Source organism: Leptonychotes weddellii, chromosome 14 (genome assembly GCF_054177405.1).
Source record: "Leptonychotes weddellii isolate Sample4059 chromosome 14, ASM5417740v2, whole genome shotgun sequence".
In the NCBI taxonomy this organism is placed as follows: domain Eukaryota; kingdom Metazoa; phylum Chordata; class Mammalia; order Carnivora; family Phocidae; genus Leptonychotes; species Leptonychotes weddellii.
The window spans coordinates 7,235,148-7,245,249 of NC_138382.1; the positions used below are offsets into that span (position 1 = coordinate 7,235,148).

Here is a 10,102-nt window from a genome sequence, read left to right on the forward strand (position 1 = left end):
ATTTCTGGGCTCTCTATTCTGTTCCATTGATCTATGTGTCTGTTTTTGTGCCAGGACCATACTGTCTTGATGATTACAGCTTGGTAATAGAGCTTAAGGTCTGGAATTGTGATGCCACCAGCTTTGCTTTTCTTTTTCCACATTCCTCTGGCTATTCGGGGTCTTTTCTGGTTCCATACAAATTTTAGGATTATTTCTTCCATTTCTTTGAAAAAAGTGGATGGTATTTTGATAGGGATTGCATTAAATGTGTAGATTGCTCTAGGTAGCATTGACATCTTCACAGTATTTGTTCTTCCAATCCATGAGCATGGAACATTTTTCCATTTCTTTGTGTCTTCCTCAATTTCTTTCATGAGTATTTTATAGTTTTCTGAGTACAGATTCTTTACCTCTCTGGTTAAATTTATTCCTAGGTATCTTATGGTTTTAGGTGCAATTGTAAATGGGATCAACTCCTTAATTTCTCTTTCTTCTGTCTTGTTGTTGGTGTATAGGAATGCCACTGATTTCTGTGCATTGATTTTGCTATATGTTTTTATCATATTAAAGAACTGGCCTTGTAATCCTGGTTTTCAAAAAATTTTTATTTAAAAAATGCTTGATGAATTTTACAAAATGCCTTCTGGATGTTTTTTTTTTTTAATTATAAGACTTGTCTCATTTGATCCATTGATATGCCACATTAGATTATTTAATATTAAGTTATCCTAACATGGCATGAAAATTATGACTTGGTCATGGTGAGCTATGTCCTTTATATCATTGAGTTTGATTTGGTAGCATTTGATTTGGGATTTTTTTTCATCTGCATTCATAAGTGACAGTGATCTACAGGGTCATGAATGTGATCATGTATGCATGCACGCAAATCATCATCATCAGTTGTAGAACAAGATTATTTTACCTAAAAGCAGAGCATCAAATACATGAACAAAAATAGAGAAGTATACACTTAGAGATTTCAATACATTTTTCTCTCAATTGATAAGACAGAAGATCTGCAAAGATGTACAAAATTTGAACACTATCAACCAATTTGATCTGACATAAATGGAATGTTTCACCTAACAGGAGCAAAAATACACAGACTTTTTAAGTGCACATGTGACAGTTATAAAGATAGACCATACTCTTGAGTTTAGATCTTCCTGTATTCATCAGATTTATCCCTAAGTATTTCATATTTTTGATGATGTAAAAAGTATTTTAAATTTCAATTTCCAGTTGTTGCTGGTGTATAGAAAGACAATTCATATTTGTATATTGCATTTGTATCTTGCATCTGCTGAATACACTTCCTGATCTTAGTGGGGTTTTTTAAATGATAGATTTCATGGGATTTTCTATACAGATGATCACATTATCTGTAAATAAAGTTTAATTCTTCCTTTCCAATATGGATGCATTTTGTTCGTTTTTTTTTCTTGCCTTATTGCACTGTCTAGACTCCTCAATACAATGGTGAATAGAAATGGTGAGAGAAAATGTCTTGTTCCTTATTTGGGAGGAAAGCATTCATTATGTCATTACTAAATGTACCATTAGCTATAAGCGTTTGAAAAGTGCTCTTTATGAGGTTGAGTAAGTTCTTTTTCTGGTTTGCTGAGCGTTTTTACCAGGATTAGATGTATTTTGTCAAATCTTACCTCTGTATCTATTAGGGCAATCATATAGTTTTTCTTTTTTGTTCTATTAATATTATAAATTACATTGATTATTTTTAAATGTCAAACCAGCCCTGCATCTTTATGGTAAATAAAGATGTGGTCATGATTATATATTGTTGAGTTTGATTGGCTAACATTTTGTTCAGAATTTTTACATCCCTGTTCATGAGGAATATTAATCTGTTTCTTTACAATGTCTTTGTTTATGGTATCAGAGTCTCTTGGAATGAGTTAGGAAAGATTCTCCTTTTCAATTTTGGGGAAGAGATTGGGCAGAAATGGTATTTCTTTCTTAAATGTTTGGTAGAATTCACTAGAAAAGCCATTTGGAGGGCTCAAGGGCTTGGCCTTTGAAATTTCCACAGGTTCTCATGGTAAAAAGATGATGTCTACAAAGTGTGTTTGGGGAAGATGAACCTGGCAGCTGTGGGGAGGAGCTATGTTGGCAGTGAGGGCCTAGCTATAAGTACTAGGAACAACATTATATTCTTCCCAAATTCCTGCAGATAAAGCTTTGCTCAGTCTTTCACAGAGTGGAAGGAATTGCCCACACAGAAAGAAAAGTGACCCCACTTGATGAAAATAGGCAGAATGATGCTTTTATTGATGAGGAGGTTATGAGGGGGCTGCAACTATTGTCACTTAAAAATGACCCTTGGTGGCTAGGCTTTCCAGTTCAGCTAAATAAATCCAAGGCCAAGGCCACACTTAGATGGCCGTGTTTTTAAGTGACTGGAATTTTTTTTCTTTTTAAGGAAAGTGATTATTTCAGAGTTTCTTTACAGCTTTAAAGAGTCATAAAAGAAACACAAATCTTAAGGACTTGCTGATAACATAACTCTGTCAAGTTGCCGCGCACCCCCACCCCCAACACTGGACGTTTATCATTTTGAACAAGCACAGCCTCCTGTTCTGGGCATGGTAGTCTACACATCCACTTCTGCCCTATTGATTAGTTAAGAACAATATTGCAACTTGATCATCTGGTTGCAGCAGCCACGCTTAGGGAGTTGCATTTTATTGCATCAGCTCTGGGGATAGGCGAGGCGAGGCCAGCGCCAGCCAAAGAGCTTAGTAACCGAAGCTGCAGAGTTAGCAAAATGAACTGAAGACTGAAACCATCGTATTTTACAAGTTCTTTTCAGCTCATGGGTGAGCATATTCCCCAAAATTTAAGTCATAGAAGAACATCTTTCAGCATTTTCTTTTGCACTGCAACTCAAACAACACCTACCTATTAGTAAAGCAAGCACACCTTTCTAATAAAATAATGTGCTGTTGGGAGGGAGGCACAGGTGACATCAATGGAAAATTCAATGGATTAGGGAATGGCTTTCACTTGGCATCAGTGTGAATGACTTAGTATTGTCAATATGGGTGGTGTTATTTTAAACACAGAACAACCTGCCCAGTGATTTTCACTGTAAACCAAGGGTCCGTGATGTCACACTTCCATAAAATTTCTTTCTGGGAAGTGAACCTGCAAAATGTACACAAGGTAAATGTCTTTTTTTCAAACAGCCCTGGGAGGGGGGAAATAGCTATTTCCTATTTGGATAGTACACATCTCCTATCCTGTCTGGTCCTTATAACATCCATGTGGAAGTGACTAAGTCAAATTTTATCACTGACTTATTTTACAGTTGAAGAAATGGAGGCTTGGAGATGAAGAGAATTTACCAGGATTATAGAGGAAGTAAGTGGCAAAGTAGACATCGGACTTCAAATCTCTCAAGTCTGGCTTCCATGCTTTTACCATTATGGCACATTGCCTCTCCAGAGTGAAAATACGGATATGGTGATTCAGAGCATACCAGTTTGCAGAACTCAAAATACACACACCTCGTATGGAACACCAGGCAAGCCAGTATTACACCACTGGAGGTGAACATTTTACAAATAAACTCCCAAATGTTTCATTTCCATAGAGAAAGAACTGTTGTGTTTTGCTATTAAGTGAGATGTTGATTCTGTCCATGAATACACTATTTTGTTGGCGTTTCAGGGAACTTCTGTATAGGATCTTAGGGAAAAGGAGACAGTCCTAGAAAATGGGAATTTATTTAAATGTATAAATTAGAAATTCCTAACCTGGGGGTGTAGACATTTTTTAAATCCACAGATAAGCACTAGGAGGTACAGGGTTCCTTGAAATTAAATATAAAAATTATGAGTATGCATGTTTTTTTTTGCGGGGGAGTATTCTTTGGTTCTGTTATTTTTTTTTTATTTTTTTAAAGATTTATTTATTTATTTGAGAGAGCGAGAATGAGAGAGAGTACATGAGAGGGGGGAGGGTCAGAGGGAGAAGCAGACTCCCTGCCGAGCAGGGAGCCCGATGCGGGACTCGACCCCGGGACTCCAGGAGCATGACCTGAGCCGAAGGCAGTTGCTTAACCAACTGAGCCACCCAGGCGCCCTGGTTCTGTTATATTTTTAAAGAGAGGTCTGTTTCGTGAAGAACTTTCGTGAATTACTCTGATGGACACAGAAACAGTTCCTTCTTTCCCCGACCAATGCAATCCACAAAGATTTTTCCATCTCTTGAGTTTTCTGCGAGCTTATTGTTCGCCTCCTACATTGATCTGGTGCCCATTGAGCATAGCTTTGCCTTGTTAATTAACTGTATGTGTAAGAGGGGCTGCATCTCAGTCTCCTGTGTGTGTTTCAGGGTCCCCAGATGGAGTAGACGTTTAATAAATCACAGATTCAGGAATGTTGACTTTCAGCAATCTGATCACTAAGTCAAATGTTATCATTGACTCGTTTTGCAGATGAAGAAACGAAAGCATGGAGATGAAGAGAATTTACAAAATTATAAGGCAAGTAAGTGGTGAAATGAAGATCGGAGGTTGAATCTTTTAAATTCCTGTCCTAGAGCACGTGGAGGCTTGTGGGATCCAGACTTCTTGTAGCCATGCTTTGTAAGGTACTTAGTTTGCAAATCAATTCTGAATACAAAAATGAAGTTAACAGGTGTGCTTTTCAGGTTATAGGATAATTTTTAAATAGTCTCAACAGTACATAGGAACCTAGATGAGGGTTACTTCATTGAGTGCAATTCCCTTAGCTGGTTGTGTGTTTATGTCAAAGATGGTACCTTTGGCTCTAAGTATGCTCTCTGAGTTTCTTGTTAGGACAGCCGTAGAGGGTCTTGAAATGGTATGAACTGGCAAGTTAAATTGCTATGTTCCCTGATGGAACACTCAGTGATTTTTTGCTGTTTGAAAATATCAAGGACGTAAGGTTTGCTATGACAGTATGTATATGCCAAAGAGCTCTGTGCTCCCTGAACGTAAATTCACGAAAGGACCTCAAACTTGTGTGGGTTGTGGGACATCATTAAAATCGACAAATGAGTTCTTAAGGGGACTTCTTTCAAGAGACAATGTGCAATTGAGGGTGTTTGCCTGCTAACAAAATACTGCTTGCATTCATGGGCTCAGTGTAGTTTAACAAGTAGTATTTGAGCACTTAAAAAGGGCTTCACTTTGTGCTCTACATGGTGTGTGTGTGGGGGGGGGCGCCCACAAAGTTTACTGAGACTCAATTCTTGCATTAAAGAAGTTGTATTTCATTCAGTCAGGAAGCTACACACATAAAAAGTAATCTCAATATAATGATGTACATGTTATAGAATTCTGGATAGGCAAGAGACACATGACTCAAATGGGGGCAACAGGGAAGCCTTCCGGGAGGAGATGATAGCTGAAGAAATTTTGGAAAAAGAGTAAGAGTCAAGCAAGAAAGCTGAGAAGACACTGAGAGCAGAGAAAAGAGCATGGGCAAAGGAACAGCTTTGTGTAGGAAGCAGCCCTGTGTGTGAGGTTGGGGGTGGGGCAGTGTTTGAGGGGGAATTACCAACAGTTGAGCATTAGCAGAGCATGGAGTCTGGGCTCAGGGAGGCAGGATATAGGAGAACTGAGTAGCAGGAATCAGGTCATAGTGGTCTTGAGCCTTAGTCTAAGGACCTTGGCTTTTGTGCAGTGGGCAAAATGAACTCATCTAGGATGGGGAGTGACACTGTCATATTTGTACTTTGGAAAGATGATTCCATAGTTTGAAATACTCCAAGCCCTACAGGCCATTGCTCTAATAAATTCTCTACACTGACTGACTAGCAAAATGCTGGGTGCATAATATCTAAAAAGCCACCTGACCTCACCTAATAAATTTAATAATTCGTGACATCAAATGGAGTCACTCTGCCCCCTAAGTGCCAGATAGTATGGGCTGGAACTGGCATTCTCCATCCTGCAGAAAGTCCACTGTCCCAGGAGAAGAGTTCTGAGAGCTTACACTCTGTGGGTCTAAGCTCTTGCAGCTACTGAGTTAGTTCAGTTGAGTTACTGGATTGTTTGGTAAGTCCCTTCCTTGTGCCATGTCAAGCCCAGACCCAGGACTGGGCTCCTTTATGGGACTTTCATCAAAAGCCAGTCATACCAAGAGATGGGGTGCTATACACTTGACCAAAGGTCTGGAGAGGAAAGAACTTCGGAGGCACAGAGAATGTGACCGGTCCGCAGTCTCATATGACATGTTCCTGTGTCCACTGCGCGCCACCTTGCTCCTTCCCAGCACTTCTCAACCCCCGACCCGAGCCCCCTCTCATTGGGGTGCGGCGCCATTCAACCATCTGTAGCCCACTCCCCAAACTCAGCCCGGCACTCTCTCGGCAAATCCAAAGGTTTTCCTTCTCTTGGGGCAATATAGAAATGTCCCTTCCAGGGGCATTGGCAGCCCTCCTGCCAGGGCGAAAGGAGCTACAGTAAGTTTGGGTTTTAAGTGTTCCTTTTCCAGCCCAGTTTCTTTGGATTTCTGAGAGAACGTGGGTTTCTGTGCTAACTGGTGTACCGCTTTTGGCAAACTGGCTCTATTAATTAGGCCCCTTGAAATCTTATCTGCCTCCTCATGGAGACAGTTCACAGAGGGCTGAAACACAGTGCCTGCTGCAGGGGAGGGAGAAGCGAGGGGAAATGCACGTAGCCTCTTTTCTCAGCCTCCTCTCGGGAGGCTCCCAGATCCCCAGATACAGAAGCTTGCTTTTCTTTCCTGAATGGAAACAGGTGCTGGGGCTGATGTCTGAGAAGAGGCTGCTTTTTCTGTTTCAAAGCTGTTTGTTAATACTTGGCTTCCATTCTGTGACATGCATGGGTGCCCTTCAGAACCTTACCTCACTTCTTAATACATTAAAAAAAAAAAAAAAAAAAAGCCCTTTCCTCAATTTTTAAGTTCTAGGCGGCTCTTACTTTGCAAAACAGTGTTCTCTTTTGTTTTCTATACTAAAGGCTCACAAGCTGTTGCTGAATTTCGAGCCTTCTTAAGAGAGTGATTGTTACTCTGTGGGGGACTTGGGGTGTTGTTGATGAATAGGGGTCTCCTTGCTGGGTAACTTCAGGCATTTTCTGCTTCCCCAACTGGGGCCTGTGACCATCTTAATCAGACAAGTACCAGACTCTGTGACTTTGGTGTCTCTTCTAATCCAGGACCCTAAAATTTCTTAGGGAAAGTGGTTTGGATAATTCTCTAATGCCTTTAAGGAGAAGGCAGGTAATATGGAAAAGATACAGTGGTTGGATAGAGGGAAGAGGCTTGATCCTGTCTAAAGCCATTGTGTGTGTGTGTGAGTGTGTATGTATATGGTGCCACCTGAGGAAAACATGCCTCTAGAAGACATTACTTTAGAGCTAGCTCCGAGCTCTGTACCAGAATGACTCTGCCGAGATGTATACCTAGACAGGCTCTACCTTGAATGTAGGAAAGAACTCCCTTTGAATGGGTGAAAGGCTTGCACTCGTGTGGACTGGGAATTACGGTCCAGGCTCTTCTTTTCTTCTAGATTCAGACTTCCTTTGTTAGGGAGGAGAAGCATGGCTTTCTCCCTGGTTTCCATGTAGCCTTGTTGAGTTTTTGCCCCAGGGCTGGGCTTGGGCCTGTCACCCGTGCCCAGTCTGGGAGCAGCCGAACTGATACCCTGCAGACGGAGAGCACAGCTGAGATAGGAACCTGCTAGGTTCTCCTGAATGAGGTCACTGTCTATCATGACCCATTGGCCACTCCTGGGGGAAGCTTGGGCATGTACCTGCCTGACCTGACAGGCCAGATGTGGAGTACAGCTGTCTTGCCTCCCCACCAGCCCAAGCCATGGCCATCTACCTGCCCTTCTGCCATAGTCAGTTGATTTATCTCCCTGTTTTCGCCCTTGCATCCCTGCAGTCTCTTGTCATCAAAGCAGTCAGCATGATCCTTTTAAGATGGGAAGTCATTCTGCTGCTCCCAAACCCATTACGTAAAATCCTAAATCCCAACCATGGCCCTTGATGTCTACATCACCAGGTCTTTACTCTTCTCTCCTCCTTCTCTGCCACAGCTGCTCCCAACTATGTGGCTGCCTTGCTTTGTGGTGGAAGAATCAAGCATGTTCCTGCCCCAGACTTCCACCTTGGCTGTGTCCTCAGTGGGCTCACTCCCACACTTTCTAGTCCAGGTTCTCTGCTCAAGTCACTTCCTTAGAGAGCTTCCTTGATCACTGCACCTAAAACAGCACATTTATCATTCTTTATCCCCTACTCTTGTCTGTTTTTCTTTGTAGCCTTATCACTATCTGACATACTAAATGTCTGTTTTGTGCCCAACGCCCAGCTAGAATGAGCACCAGTGGCTGAGAAGGAATGCTGATTGTTAACTTGTTACCTAAAGTCATCCTCCTGCATTTATAAGCTTGACTCAGGAAATCACAGGGCTATTCCTTTGGGGTCAGACCAAAAGGCAAATTTGCTTTTGCCTTCAAAAAACTAATCCTTAGCAAACTTCACATGTAAATGGGCGAATTTAAGAAAACTAAAGGACTCTGGGTTTAAAAATACGGTCTGTCCTCAATCAACAGGTAGCCGAAATGCCTTTGAAGAGCAACTACAACATTAGTTAGATGTTCAGAACCAAAATTTAGCATTCTCCATTTCCTAGATTATGGACCCGTCACATTTGCTGAGCATGTCGAATCCAAAGAGCATGCTAGCCTGACCTTCTGGAGTGGTATAAAGTTCAGCATCTTCCTCTCCCACTGATTAAACAGACCTCTCTGTATAACTGGTGAACTTGGCCTTGAACCTGTGCCTTTGAATCAGCAGAGGGTCACACACACAAGGCTTTCTGCAAAGTTTACAGGTGTGGGAGGATTCCTCTTCATTCCTTGGAGTAAAAACAGATCACCAAATCCTAGCATTTTGAGGGGACACCTGAGAAGGAATGCTTACAGATGGGATTTAATGTGAGCGCACAGACCAGAATCAGATCTCCAAGAAGACATAAGTGAAACATTTTAACTTTTTTTTTTTTTATTAATAAGAAATGAAGCATGACTTTTTGCACTAGAGAGGAAGACAGGAGTTATTTGAGCGAAACACTTTATGGGTGTTGCTTCTCTCTCTTATGAGAACCCTGTGCAGGTGGGTGTTCTAATTTCATTGGAGGACAGGGCTTGGATGGTAAGCAGCTTACCTGTGGCTCCAGCTAATGAAGAAGTGGGGGGACACATCCAAACTCACTGCCTTCCTATCACTGCACAGCGGGTATTGACTCATCATTTCACTCATTAAGCGAAGCATTGCATTCATGAAGGACTCACTCTTGATCTTTCAAAGATTTTTCTTTTCTTTTTTTTTCTTTGCAATCTCTTTTTCGCTCAACTTACTTTCCTCCCACTACTTTTGTGGATTCCCTGCGCCAATCTCAAAGGTTAGCACACAACGTGATTCCAACAAGTGGGGGCTCCTGCTTGGACAAGTTTCAGATGGAATATCTCTAAGGCCCACAAACAGTTAGGCTTCTTCTACATGAATTTCAACACAAACCATGGAAGGACTGATGAGGGGAAAGTATCAAAATGATTTTACTTGCTTGTCGAGGCCTGTCTTGTCCTGCCACCCTGGGGCTTCCTCCCTTTGGCCAGGGAGCATGTGTTAGACTCTGTCACCCACAGGGAGGAGGCTGTGGCCTCACATTGCCTGGTAGTGATAGCTTTGATTTTCATTTCTTCCATGGGAAGAGTGGGAAGGAGGAGTGTGAGGGGGTGATGTTATGGCTACCTCTAGGGAGACACTAACTGTACTTCTAAGGATGGCAAGAAAGGGAACATCTCCCATCCGTTAAGCTTGATGAGTCCAGATCTAGGTGACCTGAGCTGTTTTCCACGAAGGGGTGACCGAGCCATCTTCCGTGATTCAGTTGCAAAGAGGAGAAGGATTTGAGGAAAAGCTTTTTGGAAAGTTGTGTAGAAAAAGGAAAGGCTTATGACAGTCATCTCAAAAATAAACTTTTATTTAAGTGACATGCACAGTTCATTAATGAAAGAAAACTGCTTATCTATAGGTCAGCAGGACTGGATGCATTCCAACATGTATTTCTAGAATTCTGAAGATCCTGAGGACAGT

At 41.7% G+C, this 10,102-nt stretch overlaps 1 long non-coding RNA gene across 1 annotated transcript in view; it reads left to right on the plus strand.

The window, feature by feature from the left end:
• Positions 1 to 4,771, plus strand: part of LOC115937563 (uncharacterized) — a 101,437-nt gene extending 96,666 nt beyond the window's left edge. The window contains exons 3-5 of the long non-coding RNA XR_014139921.1: positions 3,314 to 3,366; positions 3,451 to 3,554; positions 4,445 to 4,771. This is a non-coding gene — a long non-coding RNA (uncharacterized LOC115937563). The remainder of the gene's footprint in view (positions 1 to 3,313; positions 3,367 to 3,450; positions 3,555 to 4,444) is intronic.
• The last annotated feature ends 5,331 nt before the right edge of the window (positions 4,772 to 10,102 follow it).